We start from the raw sequence: 22,123 nt of genomic DNA on the forward strand, positions 1-22,123 counted from the left end.
AACTCAGGAATGGGCTGCTGGGAGTTAATAAAGTGAAAGTGAAAGTGAAAGTTGCTCAGTCATGTCCGACTCTTTGCGACCCCATGGACTGTATAGTCCATGGAATTCTCCAGGCCAGAAGACTGGAGTGGGTAGCCTTTTCCTTCTCCAGGGGATCTTCCCAACCCAGGGATCGAACCCAGATCTCCCACATTGCAGGCGGATTCTTTACCAGCTGAGCCACAAGAGAAGCCCAGGAATTGATAAACCAAACCACAATCTTCTATCTGGATTTTTCAGGTAAAGACAATAATAAACATATCAAACAAGAAAAAAAAAAAAAGGGAACATAATGCCATCCGCAGCAACACGGATGGACCTAGAGATTATCACACTAAGTAAATCAGACAAAGACAAATATATGGTATCACTTATACATGGAATCTAAAAAAAAGATACAAATGAATGTATCTGCAAAGCAGAGACAGATTTACAGACTTTGAAAACAAATTTATGGTTAAGGAAAGGGAAATGTTGAGGGGAGGGATAAAGTAGGAATTTGGGACTAACACATATACATTCCTACATATAAAATAGATCATCAACAAGGACCTACTGTATAGTACAGGAAACCCTCCTCATTATTCTATAAACACCCAAATGGGAAAAGAATCTGAAAAAGAATGGATACATGTATGTGTATAACTGAATCAGTTGTATACCTGAAACTAATGCAACATTGTAAGTCAACTATACGGCAAAATAAAATAAAAATTTAAATTTATAAAATGGGACCAAATTAGGTGAATCTGAGAGATTATACAAGGTCTTAACAATAAGGCAGAGGAGATTAGACTTCACATGCAGGCAGGTATCATGGTAGTTTTTGACAGGAAAAGAAGGAAGGGGCTTTCCTGGTGGTCCAGTGGTTAAGAATCTGCCTTGCAATGCAAGGGACGCCAGTTTGATCCCTGAAAGTCCAGGAAGATCCTACATGCCACAGAGCAACTAACCCTATGCACCGCAACGACTGAACTGGCGCTCTCGAGCCCACAAGCTGCAGCTACTGCAGCCCATGCACCCTAAAGCGTGTGCTCTGCCACAGAGAAGCCCCCGCAATGAGGAGCCCTCACACCACAACTAGAGAGTAGCTCCCACTCTCCACAACTAGAGAAAGTTTGTGCAATAACGAAGTCCCAGCACAGCCAAAATATAAAAATAAACAAATAAATAATTTTTTTTTAAGAAGGAAAACAATAGTTTAGCTATGTGTCTCTCAGAGAAGATGAGACTCTCCCTGAGCTACAAAGAAGATAAAAGAGGGGATGATGCTTATTCTCCCTACCAAAAGCATCCTTCGTCTTTCTAAAGGATTTATCATTGGATATTTTGAGACTTTTTTTTGTTACAGTACTATTCAATTTAGAAATTTAGAAAATATAGACAAGCAAAATAAAAAATGAAAGTCTCCCAAAACTTCATGTACAAAATAAGCATTAAGACATTTATATACATACTTCCAAATGACTTTTAATATGTATTAATTAAAATTGATATGTGTTATACAAATATGGTTCTTCTCACTTAGCAATATGTTTTCCATTGGTTGCTTTTCAGTGGTAAATTCCTCTATTATATTTAAAATATTATCTGATTCAAAAACCTGAAATTTACAGGTATCTTTTTTAGAATTTCATTCCACTGCTCAGATCAACATTTCCTAAATTTGTTCTACAGAACTCTTAGTTACAAGATATTCTGTCCCAAATAATAGACTTATATTTAGGAGAGGCTTTATCCGTTGTGGAAATGAAAGATTTTTAGGTGTCCTACAATGAACTGATCAAAGTTAAATGAAGTTTGCTCCAAGAAATACCTTCTCAATGAAAATTCATCAATATTTATATAATTCTAACTGAAATTAATGTATTCAGAAAGAGAGTTCAAAACATGGTCTTGTCAAAATATCCTATACCCAATGAAATTATCAAAAGGCGGCCCACTTTTGTAACAGCAATGATCACCCCATTACTCAGTGAGGCCAGCACTGGCCATAGGGCTACTTTACAAGGACTCAGACACCAGAATTCAGGCATCTACTTGAAGTTGCAGATGAAATTAAGATCCCTTTCAACCCCAAGACTCCATCAATTTTGAGCATTAAAAAAATCTTTCAGATCCACTTATTTTCCAGCCTCAACATAAGCTATTACCCCTCTGCAAGTTTCAGTTTCACCATCTACAAAATGAAGGATCTTTGTGTGAAGTCAGGGCTGCCATCCAACTGTGGGCCATAATCTGGATCCCCTTGGGGTCACTTCCTACATTAACATACTCATACCCCCTTAGTATCCTAACTTTTACATCCTCAGTGAGGATGTCTTTTCTTTCTCTGTTCAGGAAAAAAATGGTATAAGTAAACAATATCATCAAGAATTGCTCACATGTGCACACAGAGCACACACCAAACAGCTGGAAAACAAAGAAAGTAGGTGAAAGGTGAAGTTGCTTTGCTGAATGGGTATTAGAGGTTGGCGTACAAATCCACAGGGAGGATGAAAGCTTCACTAATGCTAGCACTTGCTCTGAAAAATCTGTTCACAGAACTTCCATCTCAGCAGCCCAGCCTCCCGTCCCCCAGCTGGTTTCTTCTGAAAGGCCTAGAGGCAAAGATATAGTTTTTCTCCTTCTCTCTCCTTTTTTCCAGGAATACAAATAGAAGTGATTCTTCTAAATGTTTTTAAGAGACTAAGGCTCAATCAGAAAGAGATCTTCAGGAAAAAAAGCTTGAAGCAACTTCAAAGCACCCCTTGGACCCCACATGATTTGGCTTCTCTGAACCCTGGGAGGGGTCTTGCTATTTTGTGTGCTCCTCAGAGCCCAGAGAAACCAATTTTGTGCCCCTCTTTCTTCCTGATGTTGAACAAGAATACGGGAATCTCAAGGGGGTTTTATCTGGGATATACTGCAATGTGGAATAAAATAGCTTTGAATGGTAATCCTTTCTTGAAATGAACTTTCACTCACCTTCCAGGCAAAATATCAAAAAGACCAGGCAAAAAGACCAACAAAACCTTAATCTAATTAAGTCTGAGAGAGGCACAGAGTTGATTTCTCTGGCTGAACCTAATACCCCTGAAGAAGCTCTAAAACCCTCAGGGCTTCTTACTGGGTGCAGAATTAAGCCCATTGCTCATGCTTGAATAAAATATACAAATTCAAGCAGTCTAACATTTTGGGTTTTGTGCCTGAGGTCTAGTGTTCCTTTTGTCCTGTGTCTCTTTCCATAGAGGACAGTCACTTGAACCTACTCCAAAGTTGGCTGGCTCCATCATTATAAAATCCTTATGTTCACCTTAAAGAGAACCGATCATGCTAGTGCTGTTTACAGTGCCAAAGGCAGAGAATGGGCCCCCAAAGCCTCAAGAGTGAGTTACAGGACTGTTCTTTTACTGTCCGGCTAATAAACATTTGTAACTTTAGCAGAATTTTATCAAAGACTTCAGCTGATGTAGAGGTTGTAAGGAAGAAGATTTATAGTCCCACCCACCTGAAACTATTAGAGCTCTGAAAGTCTGTTTTGTCCAGGACATTGAAAGCCCCATGTCCCAGGAAACACCAGAATACTAGGCAAACCAGGACACTTGGCCACCCTAAATATCTACCAGAACAATTACCAATGCCAAATTAGCTTGAGTCATTGCAAAACATCTTGTTTCCCTTATAATAACTTTTACAGACTTAAGTCCCCCCATCAAAAAAAAAAAAAAAGAGAGAGAGATCTAGAGCCTTGCTACTCAAAATGTGTTCCACAGACCAGTATGTGGTCCACAGGTCTCTATTCCCCAGAATTTACTAGAAACGCAGTCTAGGTCCCACCTCAAACCTACTGAATTAAGATCTGCAATTCCACAAGGTCTCCAAGTGAGACCACGCACTAGCCTAAAGGAAGATATCTCAGAGGGTGACTTTTAGCTCAGTCTTGAGGTCAGTAGGAGTGAGTCAGCAGAGGGCACAGCAAACAGAGGCACAGAAGACAGCAACATGTTCATTCATTCACCAGGAGTCATTTGTTGTTTCTGGGGGTTAGGGGTGGACATAATCTGGAAGGCAAACTGGAGACAGACCGTGGAAGCCCTTGAACATGAGACTGCTTAGCCCTGTATCTTCCCTGTTCTCTCTCCTCTCAAGGCTCAGCTACTAAATTCTGTTTTATTTTCTAAAAGCTAGAACCACTCCCTCCCCCTGACCACTTCTGGCAGCAGCTGGACTTCTACAGTGCTAACTGAGGAAGGCAGCATGTCCAGGAAGACCCTCCCCAAGGGATGCATTCAGGTTTAAGCTTTTCTATCTGGGAAACTTTGAACACTCAGAGTCCTGTGTCTGGTTTAGGGAACTCAGCCTCTGATGGGGGAAAGCAGAGGAGAGAGCCAGCAGTTAAAGGAATGCAGATCAAGATCTCCATTTCCAAATGAAAAGCTGGAAAAATGAGATGTAAGCAGTTTCTCTTTCATTCAGAAACCATATGGAGTACTGGTTACTTAATTACTTTGTGCCTCAGTTTCTCAAGCCATACAGTGGGATAACCCTTGTACCTACCTCAGATTGAGCTCATGAATTAATGTAAGCAAACCTCCTAAAACAGTACCTAGATCCTAATAGGAGATCTGTAGATGGTACTGCTTTGAATTGAACATATTGCAGGAGTTGAAGACATGACTTGCTGAGTGAGGAGCTAGGATGTGGTAGTTAGCCTCTGATTCAACCCAAGGGGCCATCTTCATAGATGCAGACATTTGCAAACACATTATTCTTTGCTACTTAAGTGAACACCAAATAAAGAACAGTAATCAATCAAATACAAGGTGAACTGAGACTTACGGGGTACATTAGTCAGGGGATGATCAGAGAAGCAGCGTGAGGATGAGTGATACAGAATAGGACTTATTACAGTGGTTAGACCTTAAGTTAAACCATACAAAGCCACCACACTGTGCATTCCTAGCAAGGCTGTTCAATTTTGAAATTTCACCAAAAAAACTTAGTCCCTATACCAAAGCCCAGGAGACCCATTCAGAGGGTTTCCTTTCCTCTTTCCCTTTGGGCTATAACACACACTGCCCTTTGTACACCTCTGTAATACAGCCTGTGTCACTTATGCTCCAACTATTGTGTCCACCTCCTCCCTGGATTCTGTAAGCTCCTTCTGGCCAAAATTTGTGCTTCATCTCTTTTTATCTCCAGCTTCTGGCATAGTTCCTGTCACGTGTTAGGTCAAATCATGCAAAATTATACCATCGTTGGTCCACACACAAAAAAAAAATCAGAATTTCATAAATTTCAGGGTATTCAGAGGTCCCTGGCAAATGTTAACCAAGTAAGTGAACACAAGGCAACCACATACTCACAATTTCTGGTTAAGCATAAATGAAAGAAAGTACTTGATGTAAGGAGATGCCAGCTCCTTATTACATACTCAATTATCTCTATACCCTTGAATTCGGAAGTGCCAGTGAGTGAACCCCAACACATCAAATACACAAGTTCTGTAGCACTTTCAGGTTTCTAGAGCTTGGCAGTGTCTCCACACAGAAGATGAGTGATTCCCCAAGGGGTCAAATACACAGTTTTCTGTACCATTGCAGTGTTTTCAGAGGCTGGTAGTATCTCCACACAGCTAAGTGACAGACTCTGAGATGGATGAGATTAACTTCTGAGATGGCAAGTGTCCAAGACAGCTCAGTAAGCAGCTGCTGAACTCTGCCTGATTTTCAGTCCCAGCATCACGGGACAGCAAGGAGCTTCAGAGGTCACGGATCCCAACTATACATCACTTGGAAGTGAAAATTAGCAGATGCAAAATAACTATTTTAAAAATCAAGACATGTGTCAGTGAAAGAGTTTGAGAAAAGGTAAGCAAGAAAGGAAAGAAGAAGATAGCTGATAGAAACTCTTTAGCACCAGGCAGTTGCACCTGCCAAATGTAGCCTTTGTCCTCACTTCATCCAGCTATAAGAGGTCTAAAATTGTGAGGTGTGGCAAGATCCCCCATCCAAATGGACCCCAGCGGCCACCATTTGAAGTTGCAGAGAGGCCTGAGCTGGTGGGTCAGGGAGAGGTTGTTCTGAGCCTTTAAAAAGGACAAAGCTCCAGAGAAATGTTATCCTTGCAGACGTGCTTCTGCCTGGATCCAGCCCTACAGTTACCTGGGGTCTGGGCCTCCTCTCATTTCCATTTCCTACTCCTTGGTCCCCAGGTCCCCTAACCATCACTATCCTCTGCCCCTGGTTACATGGTGACTGGACTCTTCACCTCCATGCTAGGTCCTGGGTCCTGCCTCTCACACCTTGCCGGGTTAGGAGGACAGGGCAAGTGAGTTTAGAAGAGCTGGTTATCTTATACAGGCTGCTGCTGCTGCTAAGTCACTTCAGTCATGTCCAACTCTGTGCAACCCCCTACACAGCAGCCCACCAGGCTGCCCCGTTCCTGGGATTCTCCAGGCAAGAACACTGGAGTGGGTTGCCATTTCCTTCTCCAATGCGTGAAAGTGAAAAGTGAAAGTGAAGTCGCTCAGTCGTGTCCGACTCTTCGAGACTCCATGGACTGCAGCCTACCAGGCTCCTCCGTCCATGGGATTTTCCAGGCAAAAGTACTGGAGTGGGGTGCCATCGCCTTCTCCATTATATATAGCCTGAAAAGTGAAAGTGAAGTCGCTCAGTCGTGTCCGACTCTTTGTGACCCCATGGACTATAGCCTATCAGACTCTTCCGTCCATGGGATTTTCCAAGCAAGAGTGCTGGAGTGGATTGCCATTTCCTTCTCCAGGGGATCTTCCCGACCCAGGAATCGAACCCAGGTCTCCCACATTGCAGGCAGACGCTTTACCGTCTGAGCCACCAAGGAAGCCCATTAATACTTATTGTGCTCAGATAGAGGACGTATCAGATATTAAACTGATAAGGACAGATCCTACACTTGATCTTAGCCAAAAGGCCGAGAAGTGATATATAGGCTCAGTTCAGTTCAATTCAGTTCAGTCGCTCAGTCGTGTCTGACTCTTTGTGACCCCATGAATCGCAGCACGCCAGGATATATAGGCTACATCACTTCAAATTCACAACCAAATGCTCAGAGGTAGGGATTATTTGCCTCCTCTAAAAGATGAAGTTAGGTAACCTGTCAGAAGTCACAGAGCTAATAAAGGATGAAAGAGGAATAAAAATCCAGGTGTATCAGACTTCAAGTCCATATTCTTTCCAACATGCTACACTGTGTCTCTTTCCATGCTTCTTTTCCACTTTTCCTGGAGTCTCATATGCATCTTCCCCGGAATGCAACAGTCATTCTAACTCCTTCTTCAACCTACAATTCTTCTCTTAAACTCTAGCAACTTCTGCTACTCAAATTTTAGCCAACTCACAATGCCTTTTAAGATAGATGAGCTGCCTACTGTTCATAATCCACAAATGAAGGGAAAGCATACCTGATCTCACCTCTCTTGCCTTCCACGAGTCTCCACCACTATAGGCAGGGTCCAAACACCTGATCATGGCATAAATGCCATTCACAGTGTGGCCCCTACTGGTCCAGCTGGCCCCACTTCTCACCTGGCCCTTCTATCTTTTCCTTTTCTCACCAGATTTCAACCACACTTAACCTCTTCCCCGAACACACCTACTCTAAGATTAAGTAGCCAACAACTTGGCCTACAGTACTTATTATAATAAGATGGAGAACTTTCAATTATCTTGGTATCTGGTGCTAAAATTTTTCTTTGGGAAGAACCACCTTTATTGGGATGGCTTCCCAGGTGGCATTAGTGGTAAAGAACCCACTTGCCAATGCAGGAGACATAAGAGATGCAGGTTTGATCCCTGGGTTGAGAAGATCCCATGGAGGAGGGCATGGGCACCCACTCCAACACTCTTGCCTGGAGATCCCATGGACAGAGGAGCCTGGCAGGCTATAGTAGATAGGATCACAAAGAGTCAGACGTGACTGAAATGACTTGGCATGCATGCACCTTTCCTGGAAGAATTTCTTTATAACCCCCACTGGTGCAGAAGTTGAGGTCCTAGGGGCCCCCAATGAGGATAGTTTGAGGGTTATGCTCTTCAGAAGTAGATGCTGATACAGAGTTTGAGGCCCAAGATATTTATTAGGACAATCCCATATACATCAATTGATGAATAAATCATAGTAGATCTATAAACTACATTGTGGAATATTATTCCCCCATAAAAAGGAATAAAGTACTGATACATGGTATAACACAGATAACCTTGAAACCATTATGCCAAGTGAAAAGAAGCCAGTCACAAAAGGCCATATATTACACGATTCCATGTCTTCCCTGGTGGCTCAGACAGTAAAGCATCTGCCTACAATGTGGGAGACCTGGGTTCAATCCCTGGGTCAGGAAGATCCCCTGGAGAAGGAAATGGCAACCCACTCCAGTACTCTCGCCTGGAAAATCCCATGGACAGAGGAGCCTGTGAGGCTACAGTCCATGGCATCGCAAAGAGTCAGACACGACTGAGTGACTTCACTTTTATATGAAAAAAATCTATAACAGATAAATCTATATAGGCAGAAAGTACAAAGAGTTGCCAGAGGCTGGGGAAGGAGGTAATATGGAGTGACTGCTAACATGTATGGAGTTTCTTTTGAGGATCATGAAAATGTTCTGTAATTAGATAGTAACAATAGTTGCACAACTTTGTGAATATACTAAAAACCACTGAGTAGAACACTTTTAAAGAATGACTATTACAATACATAAATTATACAGTAACAAAACTAAACAATTTTTAAGGTAATTGTTAGGGATCAATATCTGTGAAAGGAAGGAGGAAGAAGCAGAACTTGGCAGAGGAAGACCCTGAACTGTGATGCAGGCCCAGCAAAGCCCCAGCTAACCAGACTGGGAGCTCTGGAGTGAGTGGTGCCCATTAGTGTCTCACATGAGGCTGAAATAGCACAGCCGTTATACTTCCACCTCACTCAGTCACTGGATGTGGGTCACTCTAGGGAGGATGTAGCCTCAGGTAAGGTGTCGTCCTGCTGCTGAAGCAGACCCTGCCGACAGTGGGCAGCTGTCTGCTGACCCACTTGCTGGAGTTGAGCAATATGACTTTCTTAGGAGGGGGTCTGAGTGTAAACATCCTGCAGGTCACTAGTGAAAGAATGCGATACTTGTTCCAGAAAGGAAAGAGAAAATGATAGGGGGAAAAAAAAGAAGTGAGTGACACACAGCCAGTGAGATGGCAAAAAGCCCTATAGTGTGCAATGGGGTGTGTGTGTGTGTGTGTGTGTGTGTGTGTGTTAATCACTCAGACATGTCCGATTCTTTGCCACCCCATGGACTGTAGCCCGCCAGGCTCCTCTGTCCATGGAATTCTCCAGACAAGAATACTGGAGTGGGTTGCCATTTCCTTCTCCAAGTATGCAACAGTATTTCTCCTCATAACTCTTCACATCTTCACCTACGTTAAGGTACAGAGTATAGACCCTTAACCTTTTGCCAAATAAATAATTCTAACACTCTACCTTTCTGTTCTTATATTTTCATTTCTTCCAGAGACTCAGCTATTTGAAGTAATTATTCAACTAAAATTTTTTTTAAGTTTTGTAGGACAGAAGCACATCTCTTTATTCCTTCTTTCCACAAACTTGCTAAAAGTCATTAACACTGTGGCATAATTTATGAATTAGGGTCAACACTATGCTTAAAATTAATAAATAATGATTAACAAAGGAAGTGGTGAAAGAAAAAACAAGACAAACTCTACCACCAAAACTAAGTTGGACTTACATCAGGAGTTTCATCCACGAGTTTTTCATATAAAGCACACCTGGAAACGCCACAAGAAAGACTGTATTTCACATAATGTATCTGGTTAACACAAGAGCAGTGGGAAAACCAGCAGGGAAAATGTAAACCCAGACATCTAATAATAACAACTTATTTTTGCAAAATTACTTTCTATATATCATCCCATTTAGTCCTCTCCACAACTCCCTAAAGAAGGAAGATCAGAATTATTATTATAATCATCATTTATAAGTCAACTGACATTCAGAGTTTAAGTGATTGGCTTAAGTTTACATAGCAATGAAGCAATGTTACCAGAACTTTACATAGAGTGAGTGACTCCAAAAGCAATACTCTTTGCATGACTATACCATTCTATAGCACAACTACCACCACCTCCATACCCTCCCTGGCCAGAGAGGTAACCACAAGTGGACAGAGAGAAACCTGTTCAGCAATTCAAATGAATTTCTCATAAGGCAACATCCATCTGAGGATTAACTTCTTAGAGGAAGTTTTCCATTAATTAGCATGGCTTTCAACCAACAAACATGGGTGTCCCAAGTGGTTCAGATGGTAAAGAATCTGCCTGCAATGTGGGAGACTAGGTTCAATCTCTGGGTCAGGAAGATCTCCTGGAGAAAGAAATTGCAACCCACACTAGTATTTTTGCGTGGGGAATTCCACGGACAGAGAAGCCTGGCCAACTACAGTCCACAGGGTGGCAAAGAGTCGGACATGACTGAGTGACTAACACATTCAACCAACAAACAGAGTGAACAGAGCTACCTCAGAAATGTGAGGACTCATTTGTGTGTGTTGCTGAAAAAGTTAAACAGTAAAACTGCAGACACACAACCAGTGACCATTTCCAGTATGGCAGCAAGAGGAATTTTAGATAGCAAGACAGAAGAAGAAAATATTGAATAAACGGTTTGCATAGAATGCAGTAACATTCAATCCAGGACTTTTCCTTCCCAACAGAAGTCACTACAATAACATCAGGAAATCAAAGGCACTCATGGGCAGTGATAGTGGACAAGGACAAAGTGATACATCCAGCACTGGTATGGATTGTGCAATTAGCAATGAAGAAGATACAATATTCCTTTACAAAAAAATATGTTTGAGAAACTTATGTCTCAATCAAGTTAAATGGATTTCTTTACTCCAGGACTTCCCAGGAGGAAAAGAGATTATACAGCAGTTTGAGAAATGGTGAATTCAAGCAATAAAATACAGTTGGTGTCATTTATAACAACTGCAGAGAAAAATGAATCGTTCTGGACAACTAGTTCAGGTAAGAAAAATACATGGCTTGTTTGCCTTCATTCTCCCTCCTGCCCCCATCGCAAGCAGAACTAATCACTACACTCTGCCACTGATTATAGATACAGCCCCATTATCTTTAAAACAACACTCCAAGAAGCTGCTACTAGTTAATCACAAATGAATTATCAGCTTTGAAGCAAAAAAGTCAGGCATAAACCAGCATGGGATGAAGAAACAGATTAGATACTCCTCAGAGTGCAACAGATGTCAAGGGTCCAGACCAGGAAGACCTGTTAGCTAACTCCCACAGGAAGAGGTAAGGGCCAGAAACCAGATCCCACTTGCTACCATACCCCTAGCACCTAGTACAGGGCCTGACATGGTAGACTCTATTTATGTTTGGTGAATTAATGGGTTAACACCAAAATCACATGGCACTGATCATTTTACATAGTCTGTAGTATTACACAGTCTGTAGTTATATATGTGCATTAGCCATTAGGAAAATGTATAACATTGTTCCCTATTATGGGTCCAGTTTCTTTCTCAGTTATTCTTTCTGCTATCCTTCTAAGGACCTGATAAAGAACCCCATCCAGTATGGTTTAAGAAGCACCAAGAACCACAGACTATAACACCAACAAATCCTGGTATGAATTCTGAACCTACATTTATTTGCTATATAAACTGGAGAAAATTACTTGACCTCTCCACTGTAAAAAGAGGATAATAATTCTACCTTGTAGAGTTGTTTTAAGAATTAGGGACTTATACAAAGCACCTAACACAGTTCCTGGATCTTTTTCTACTTATGCCTCTCCTTGTTTCCGAAAGGATTGAAAGTGGTTTTAAAAAAGTAACCTACAATCAACTAAGTTAGTTTAAAATAAGTAAAAAAATTCAGAGCAAAGGGAAAACTAGTAAAAAAAAAAAAAAAAAACAGTAAAATTAGGAATGTGCCTACTTGCATACAGTAGGCATAAAGTAAAAATGTTGGTGGTAGTGGTAAGAGTTTGTACTGTTAGTCATCACTGCTGCTGTCATTATCTCTGCCTGGGGGATTCCAGTCTTCCTTCAATTGTCAAGCAGAGACTAGCTCTACTAAATTGTAAACATATTGTAAAACTTCAATGGTTAAAACACTGTGTCACTGGTACATGAATAGACCAATAGAACAAAACAAAATGGCCATATGAGATGTAGTATATGATAAAGTTGCATATGTATGTGCTTAAAGTTTCTGATAAAGTTTAATATATGATAAATTTGCCAGATTTTGAAAACCTCAGATATAGATGTATAAACTAAAGCAATGAAACATTAAGAAATTTGCCAAGTTCACACAGCTAGTAAATTATACAATGGGGATTTGAATGTTGGCATTCTGATTCCAGAGTTCACTTTATTAATCACTAAACAAGAATACTAATTTTAAAAGCCAAAGTTCAGACAAGTAAATATAATATTCTACCTTTGGTGTAAAAAAAAAAGGGAGAAAGAAAAAAACTGTTTGCTTGTATATGCATTCAAAATTCTGAAAGGACACGCAAGAAACTAATAGCCATAGTTACTTTTGGATAGCATGAGGCTGGACAGAAGAGTAACAGGGTCTCAGGGAGATATATATATATCCACATCTACATACCAATTTATTTTAAAATATATGCATATATATTTGAACTATATGAATGTATAACCTGATCCAAAATTAAAACACAAAAACAGAAAGAAAATGCTTGCCTGAGCAAAACTTTTCAGACCCTCTTCCAAATGCAGTAAGCCCACCCCTCTTCCATGCTCCTGTATCACCTGTGCCTACATTTTTTCTGACACATATCATGTTGCACTGCCCTCATCTATGCTCCATTACCCTGGTCACCTAGACCCTGCCAAGCTCCGAGATCTTCTAAGGCAAGATTCTATTTCTTTCATTCTTGTAGCCCCAGTACATAGTACAGTCCCTGATGTGTGGCACACACTCAGCTCAAGGGGAACTGAAAGTCAGAAAAACAGAAGAAAGAGGACAGGCCGACCAGTCAACTTCATGGTATTAGCACTCTGGAAAGGAGAATTAACAGGGGCCTTCATGTAAAAATGGGAATCTGAAGAGGAAGTGAGGAGAGAGGAAAATACAGCAACCCTTGCAGAAAAGGTATAGCTAACCCAACTAAGGCAAAGAGGTAAAAGGGGTACTTTGGGCCAGTGCTAATCAAGGGTAAATGAAGAAGGTGAACCTCCAACTGAGAAAGAGATGAAGGATGAAACCAATCCTGGAAGAGCAGAGAACGGAGCACAAGACTGAGGCCTAGAAGGGAGTACTTCCAGCCACAAGAGATTCAGCTGAAGACTCTGGCGACTGAAAAGAGGGCAGAGGACATGTGAAAGATTCTCAATTTGTATATGCTGACCACACATTTGGTCTGTTGCTTTCTGTTCATTTAAACTCTTTGCATACAGTACAGGGAACCCGGTGCTCTGTGGTGACCTTAAATGGAAAGGAAATACAAAAAAGAGAGGACATCTGAATACGTGTGGCTGATTCACTTTGCTGTACAGCAGAACTCTTGCCTGGAAAATCCAATGGATGGAGGAGCCTGGTAGGCTGCGGTCCATGGGGTCGCGAAGAGTCGGACACAACTGAGCAACTTCACTTTCACTTGTCACTTTTATGCATTGGAGAAGGAAATGGCAACCCACTCCAGTGTTCTTGCCTGGAGAATCCCAGGGACGGGGGAGCCTGGTGGGCTGCCGTCTATGGGGTCGCACAGAGTCGGACACGACTGAAGCGACTTAGCAGAAGCAGCAGCAGAAACTGACCAAGAGTGTAAAGCAATTATATACTCTGATAAGACAAAACAAACAAAAACAAAAAAAACCTCTTTGTATACATTTATCTGAGGGTTGAATGAAGATTCAGGAATTGAGTCAAGGATGTATTCTCCCCAGCAGAATAAATCCCAGATTTCACAGACAGCAGTCAGACCACTCCCACCCCTGCAAAACCAGGCTTCTGTGGATAACTGTGCATATACTGAAACTATGAGCCACAGGAATATTTAATTACTTGATTGTGTTAATCATCGAAACTGCACTTTTTTTCCTCCCCAAGCCACTTGGCTTGCAGGATCCTGGTACCCCGACCAGAGACTGACTCTGGGTCCTGGCAAGGAAAGTACAAAGTCCTGACCACTGGACCACAAAAAGAATTCCCACTAGTCCTTATTTTAGATACAGTCATTTGGAACAGGTGGAAGTGATGTGAAACAATGTCTGCAGTTTGTTTCAAAAAAATACCAAGGGCTTCCCTGGTGACTCAGTGGTGAAGAATCCACCTGGCAATGCAAGAGAGGCAGGTTCCATTCCTGGTCCAGGAAGATTCCACATGCCATGGAGCAACTAAGCCTCTGAACCACAACTACTGAGCCTGTGTTCTAGAGCCTGGGAGCCGCCACTACTGAGTCCACCTGCCACAACTATTAAAGCCCATGTGCCTAGAGCTGGCTCTCTGAAAAGAAGAAAGAAAAAAGAAAGAAGAAAGAAAAGCCCGTGCAGCAATGAAGACCCCAGCACAAAAACAAAAAAAATAAATAAAGTCATTCTTTAAATAATATTAAGGTTTTTTTTAAATAACAGTTATTTGTAAAACAAGAAGCCTGGATTGTCCAAATGATAGACTTTAGGAAGGGAATGCACTTTATAAGGATACTTCCCTTTAAGACACAAACCAGTTAAATGAAAAACTAAATTCCTTCCTCCTGCTGCTCCTGCTGCTGCTAAGTCTCTTCAGTCGTGTCCGACTCTGTGCGACCCCATAAACGGCAGCCCGCCAGGCTCCCTCATCCCTGGGATTCTCCAGGCAAGAACACTGGAGTGGGTTGCCATTTCCTTCTCCAATGCATGAGAGTGAAAAGTGAAAGTGAAGTCGCTCAGTCGTGTCCATGGATTGCAGCCTACCAGGCTCCTTCATCCATGGGATTTTCCAGGCAAGAGTACTGGAGAGGGGTGCCATTGAGTACAGGACATGTTTACAGAAGAAATTTTATTTCATTCCTTCAGCCCTAACTGGCATTAGCAAATACTGCAAAGTAATGAAAGAGGTCATTAAGAAGGAACTAGGAACACCTTTCAACGCTATGAGAAAGAAGAAAAAAAAAGACATCTTAATTATATTCTGCCACCTAGTGACAAAGGAAATTTAACATACTTGCTTAGCCAGTCTCTGAGAACAGAGAGCAGCCCTCCACCACCTGGAGGCCAGAGCATGGTGTCCACAAGCTTTTGGTGCACCGTTGCCCTCTCTGCTTCGCCCAGAACTTCAGGAGACATTGCAAATACCTCAACAGCCAAGGAAGCTGTTCAGTCTGGGGCTGACAGACATCATGCGGAGCCCAAAGGCCCAACCTCTGTCACCCAACAAGGGTCCACTGGTCCCTCTGCTACCTCCTGCCAGTTGCCAAGGGCTTCGAGGGGAAACAGCAGAAGACAGAAAGACACGCTGAAATTGGCCATTTTCATCCTGAGGTTCCACCATCAAGAAGGAGAAGTGGAAATATTAGTCTATTATCTCCTCATGGCAGAAGGCAATGGCAGCCCACTCCAGCACTCTTGCCTGGAGAATCCCATGGACGGAGGAGCCTGGTAGGCTGCAGTCCATGGGGTTGCTAAGAGTCGGACACGACTGAGCGACTTCACTTTCACTGTTTATGAACTGGAGAAGGAAATGGCAACCCACTCCAGTGTTCTTGCCTGGAGATCCCAGGGACGGCAGAGCCTGGTGGGCTGCCGTTTCTGGGGTCGCACAGAGTCGGACACGACTGAAGCGACTTAGCAGCATCTCCTCATGAAATGGCGTAACTTATACTCACAAATCTTCCTGCTCATACAAGACGCTGACACGAAAACTCCTATTCACACCCGAATATGAACTGAAGGAACGTATGCTTTAAAGGGGCATTCAGTACACGACTGTGCACACTTTCTCTGAGAAGCTTTTCGTCAGCTGAGCTTCCTCCAGTGAAGAGGCGCCCCTATTACACTGCGAGGCTGGTAGCCCGGGAGCTGAGGGCGGAGCCAGTAGAAGTGTAGCCGCTCTGGCTGGCTCTCGGGACCATAGAGTTTCTGAACGGGTAACAATCTCAAGGATTCTTCAGAGGTCTTCATGTTCTCCTGCCATTTGGTTGGCCACCTAGATCCTTTTGCAGAAGACCATCGATGTTATAGCAGTAGAATTTAATAAGAAACTTGATCCTGTACAGAAGCTTTTCGTGGGCAAAGCAGTCAGCATTTAAGAACCTTCTTGGCCCAGAGAATCAGCAAAAGCTGGAGAGGGACTTTTCTAAGCTTTCACATGTTTACGGTGAAGTAGCCAGGAATATGTTGCCCAGCTGCAAAAGTGAAGATCCCAAATCTGAAAACTTTAAAAAAAAAATCCCTGTCCTGAACAAATAACATAAAATTAACCTTGTTGTTTGTGATGTATGGATTCATTGTACAACTGAGTAGTATCAGACTAAACTTGTAAAAACAAAAATGTGCATCCAAAGTTATTTGTATCAGATTTATTTCTATGCCCCATCTCACCACTTCCAAAAATAAAATTTCAAATTATAAATTAAAGCAGGCCAAACGCAAAAGGAGAAATGTAGTTGAGATAAATTCCATGGTAAGAATCTTATGGGAAGAATTTGTTACCAAAATACTATGATATTCCAGGACCTTACTGCTCACATTGTGGTCCCAAGACCAACGGTGTCAATATCTCCTAGAAACTTTTCAGAAATGCAGAATCTCAGGCCCTACCCCAGACCTGCTATATCAGAATCTTCCAGCAGGATTGCCAGATGACTTGCATGTACATGAAATTTTTGGAGCACTGATCTAGATTTCCCCCATGAAGACTGAGATGTTTTGAGCATTCTAGTATACAAAGTAAATCAGGTAAAAAGGTAAGCATAATAAATTCCTCAATGGGAAGCCAAGCATTTTAAAAAATTTATCCTATGGGACCTTAAGAATCAAGTACATAATGACCCAATGGAAAGTGTTCTCAATGTCTTTTTTTCCTTTGGTGCCAAATGTTGCAGCAAACAGAATTTGGTTATGTCTTATAAATTATTAGTAGTAAAAGCTGAAGGTGTAGTACCAAAGCCTCAGTGAAGGCAGTTCTAAAGTGGGGCTAAACTAATAATCTAAGTCGGAGGTCAGAAAACTTTGTGACCAGCCTTGTAAATAGTTTTATTAGAGCACAGCCATCCTCATTCAATTTCCATATGTCTATAAATGCTTTTACACTATAATGACATAGGTAAGTATTTGCAACAGAGACCATATGGTCTGCAAAGCCTAAAATATCTGCCATTTACAGAAAAAAAAAAAAATTTGCCAACCTGTGCTCTATATGATTACCCTGGGGAGAACACAGCTTTCAGTCTTCCCAAGAATATCACTTCTCCTAGCCAACTTCTGATAGGAATTAGAAACTATACAGTAATGAGGGCATAAGAATTAATTTGAGGGGTTGGCGGCTGATAAACTGACACCCAAAAAAAAACCCCCACATTTGTAAAGTTTTCCAGTTTCCATGGTATAAATCACAGTTCCTCAGCTTCACCGCTGTTGACATTTTGTGCTAGATAATTCCCAGGTGACACAATAATTACCAGGTGACAGACGGTAAAGAATCCGTCTGCCAATGCAGGAAACACAGGAGACTTGGTTCGATCCCTGGGTCGGGAAGATCCCCAGGAGGAGGGAATAGCAACCCACTCCAGTATTCTTGCCTGGAAAATCCCATGGACAGAGGAGCCTGGCAGGCTACAGACCATAGGGTCACAAAGAATCAAACACCACTGAAGTGTCTTAGCACAGGCACCAGTATTCTTGCCTGGAAAATTCCATAAACAGAGGAGCCTGGTGGGCTACAGTCCATGCGAGCACAAAGAGTCGGACATGACTGACCGACTGAACACACAAATACTTTGTTGGCTGCGAGAGGGGGTGTGGGGAGGGTGGCTGTCTTCAGCATTTTAGGATATTGAACAGCATCCCTGGCTTCTACCCACTAGATGTCAGTAGCAATCCCCAAGTTGTGACAACAATTCTAGAGATTGCCAAGTGTCCCCAAGGGGCAAAATCACTTAATACTCTTGCTCTGGTGTTAATACTCTTGTTCTGACCAATTTCAAGCTGCCGACTTGACACCACTGACCGTGGATGTAGGAAAAGATGTGTACAGTCTCCCAAACCAGAGAGAGCCGTCTCCAGCATACCACCGTGTGAGAACATGCTTGCACAGGTAGTAACGTCCTTGCCTTATTTGAAAAATGAGGTATCTAGGCAGGATTTCCACCTGATTCAAAAGTTACCCCTTTCCCACAGAAATGAATCTACTAGCAAAATTTTTTTTTTTTAGGAAGTGGCCTGGATCCTGCCGCACAAAATTATGTCCCGCAAAGCATGGTTGAAATTGTTTTGAAATAGAAAATATCCAAAGCAGATGTTAACAGTCACCCCAAGGCTTATTTAAAACTCTCAATAATATATCCCTGAATCATGCGACATCCCAGTAGATTTGACTGAATGAACTAGCCCCAAGAAAATTAAATGACTGAACTTTTTATATGAACATGGGTCCAGTTTTATTGTAATTATTGTTTTAGTTTTGTTATTTATTTAAATAAATGTGGGGAAATATCTACTAATGAGAGTAACATTAACTTTGAATACTTAACATGAAAAGTACTGACAATGGTTAATTATTCAGAACCAATTACTGAGGCATTTTTATGGCCATGACATTAAAGCCATATCATCAGCACCCAGGAGAACACTTACCCTCCTCTTCTGGGAGGGCAGGCATCCATATTTATCTACAGTTTGAGACTCATTAGGATGTAAGGCTATTTCTATCAATTCTGAATTCTTTAGGGATATTAGCATGCAGATTTTGTAGAATCAGCAATAATGTAGTGTCTGTATTAAACTCATGAAACTTAGAGTGACAGACCAATGGAAGGTCAATAATATTATTCTTGCCAGATTTCTGCACAAAATCATTCTGCATAATGATCAGTGGGCTACCGCTCTGCAATTTCCTTTCCTCTTCCTAGCTGTGGCCTCCCTGGGTTCCCTGGATGATTAAAGAGACCAAAAGCAATTTGACTCAGAGAGTCGTAAGAATTTTGTCAACTTTGTGATAGCCCTTAGTATCATGTGGTTGACAGTGTGACTGATTGAACCCATCTCTAAATTAAAGATGTACGTATACATGCACACTGCACACATTGAATCATCTACAAATTTGAACTTCAACTTCACGCTGGAGACACTACTTTTCAAGGATCTCATCTGATTATTTCACCTTCTTGTGGGATCTCGGTATCTTGCGACAATTGTTAACATCTGCTCCCAAGTATTGAAAAGTATCCAAGTGGATATAGGTGCTCTCAATATCTTGGCATCAAGATATTACTTAAGTATTCATATCTTCTCCTATAGCAAGCAATGATAAATGAGATAAATACCAAAATCTATATATGAAATATGGGGAAAAAGAAGAATCTCAATTTGAAATAGTACAACTGCAAAAAATAGAGAAATCTAATTATCATATGTGACCTTATACAGTGATTTTACATACATGAGATGTAAGAGCTATAAATGCACTGTAGGTTATGATTGCAAATCTTCCCCTTAATCTTGGTAAGGATAAGTCACCTCAAATCCATTGGAAATATCCTTTGTATACATTACCTCCAACAAATAATGTAGATATTCCTAAAGCCCATTTGCTCTGAAAAATTCTGTCCTGGAGACCCAAATAAGAATTTTCCTAAAAATGAGACTAGCACAAAAACAGAACAAAAATACAGCAAACCACATGAATAAAAATGGAATTTTGAGGGCTAGAAGGTTTCTGTTTATAAAAATCAAATGGCTTTTGTTTTGAGTGTACCTAGATTGAATTGTACTTGAAGAGTTAAGGAAAAATGTTTAATAAGGATCAGAGGTCACCAACAATAACAGATTTTGGAAAAACAGCAAAATAAAACCTTTATCAAGAGCTTTAAAATAGATTTGAGAGGAATCATTAGCAGACTGTATCAAAAATGTAACACAAGGTCTACAAAATCTCAAGTAGCTGTGATGTCTTCTAGATATCAGTTGAGATCTTTACTTCCACTCTCCCCATAATTATGTTTATTATATATTCTCAAGTCCAAAGTCAAAGTCTTCCAGAATTATATTACTCAACTTTTTGAATGATTGTATCAGTCAGGATAGGATAGGTTTTATGGCAATAACAACCCCCAAATTTCAGTGACTTAACAAACATTTATTTCTCATCCACGTGATCACAAGTGGGCTGGCAGGAGGTCTCAGCCCACCATAATCACTCACTCAGATGATAGAAGTTTCATCTCAACATGTGCTTCCATCATCTCCAGAGTAGTGAGAAAGGAACATGTAAACTTCATGCAACCTCTTGAAGATTCCGTCTAGAACTGTCCCATGTCACTCCCATTTGCATTGCATTTGTCAAAGCAAATCTTATGGCTACATCCAATGTCAAGGGGGGTGATGACTCAAAGAGGAACTGGAATGATGGTAAGCAGCCCTAATGACTACCACAGTGATGAGATATATTTTAGGATATAAATGTCATGACTCTTTGAGTCATCTCTAACTACTTCCCCCTTCAACTATGTACAATTCTGTGTTTGTATAAGACAGACATAAAGATTTTTATCCCATAAATCCTCATAAACCTCACCAGAAGAACAATTCAAATTGAGCTTCCCACCCCACCCCACCCCACCCCACCCCCAGCCAGAGCCGTACTTGTCCTGCAACTCTGTGGTAAGCCGCAGTGTCTGAGCTCTGTTCTGCAGGATGGGGTTTGTTAAAGTTGTCAGGAACAAGGCTTACTTCAAGAGATACCAAGTGAAGTTCAGAAGACAGCAAGAGGGAAAAACTGACTACTTTGCTTGGAAATAACTGATAATCCAAGATAAAAATAAGTACAGCACACCAAAATACAGAACGATCGTTCATGTAATGAACAGAGATATCAATTGTCAGACTGCTTATGCTCATATAGAAGGAGATGTGATTGTTTGTACAGCTTATGCTCACGAACTCCCAAAGTATGATGTGAAAGTTGGCCTGACAAATTATGCTGTGGCACATTGTACTGGCCTGCTGCTGGCCTGCAGGCTTCTGAACAGGTTTGGTATGGACAAAATTTACGGAGGCCAAGTCGAGGTGACTGGAGATGAATACAGTGTGGAAAGCGTTGATAGTCAACCTGGTGCCTTCACCTGTTACTTCGATGCAGGACTTGCCAGGACTTCTATTGGGAATAAAGTTTCTGGGGCCCTGAAGGGAGCTGGCAATGAAGGTTTGTCTATCCCTCACAGTACCAAATGGTTCCCTAGTTATGATTTAGAAAACAAAGAATTCAGTGCTGAGGTACACCGAAAGCACATCATGGGGCAGAATGCTGCAGATTACATGTGTTATCTGATTGAAGAAGATGAGGATGCTTACAAGAAACAATTCTCTCCATTCATAAAGAACAACATAACTCCATACATGATGGAGGAGATGTATAAAAAAGCTCATGCTGCAATATGAGAGAATCCAGTGTATGAGAAGAAGCCTAAGAAAGAAGTTAAAAAGAAAAGGTGGAATCAGCCCAAAATGTGACTTCCCCAGAAGAAAGATCAGGTAGCTCAGAAGAAGGCAAGCTTCCTTAGTGCTCAAATGGGCTACCTAGAGTTAATAAACCAGACCACAATCTTCTATCAAGATTTTTCAGATAAAGACAAAACTAACTTACTGAACAAGCAAAAAAAAGTAAAAAAACACTGAGCCCCAATTAGATGCTCTAGGAAACCCAACACTGAAGGGGAGGGTATTACTCAGAATCTTTTGGGATTCAAGAGATAGAAATACAATTCAAACTAGCATGGGCAAAAACATAACCAAATTCAGAAAGAGCTATGGCATACCAGGCTTCGAAGTAAGACTGGATTTCAGGGCTTAAACACCGTTAGT

The 22,123-nt window shown here is 41.4% G+C and overlaps 1 non-coding gene and 1 pseudogene across 1 annotated transcript; one reads left to right on the top strand and one right to left on the bottom strand.

The window, feature by feature from the left end:
* Positions 1-6,785: 6,785 nt before the first annotated feature.
* On the bottom strand, positions 6,786-6,984 carry LOC128052916 (U2 spliceosomal RNA). The gene has a single exon (XR_008199874.1). It is a non-coding gene; the product is annotated as a U2 spliceosomal RNA (small nuclear RNA).
* Positions 6,985-20,956: 13,972 nt separating this feature from the next.
* On the top strand, positions 20,957-21,822 carry LOC128052426 (60S ribosomal protein L5-like; annotated as a pseudogene).
* The last annotated feature ends 301 nt before the right edge of the window (positions 21,823-22,123 follow it).

Source organism: Budorcas taxicolor, chromosome 8, assembly GCF_023091745.1.
Source record: "Budorcas taxicolor isolate Tak-1 chromosome 8, Takin1.1, whole genome shotgun sequence".
In the NCBI taxonomy this organism is placed as follows: Eukaryota; Metazoa; Chordata; class Mammalia; order Artiodactyla; family Bovidae; genus Budorcas; species Budorcas taxicolor.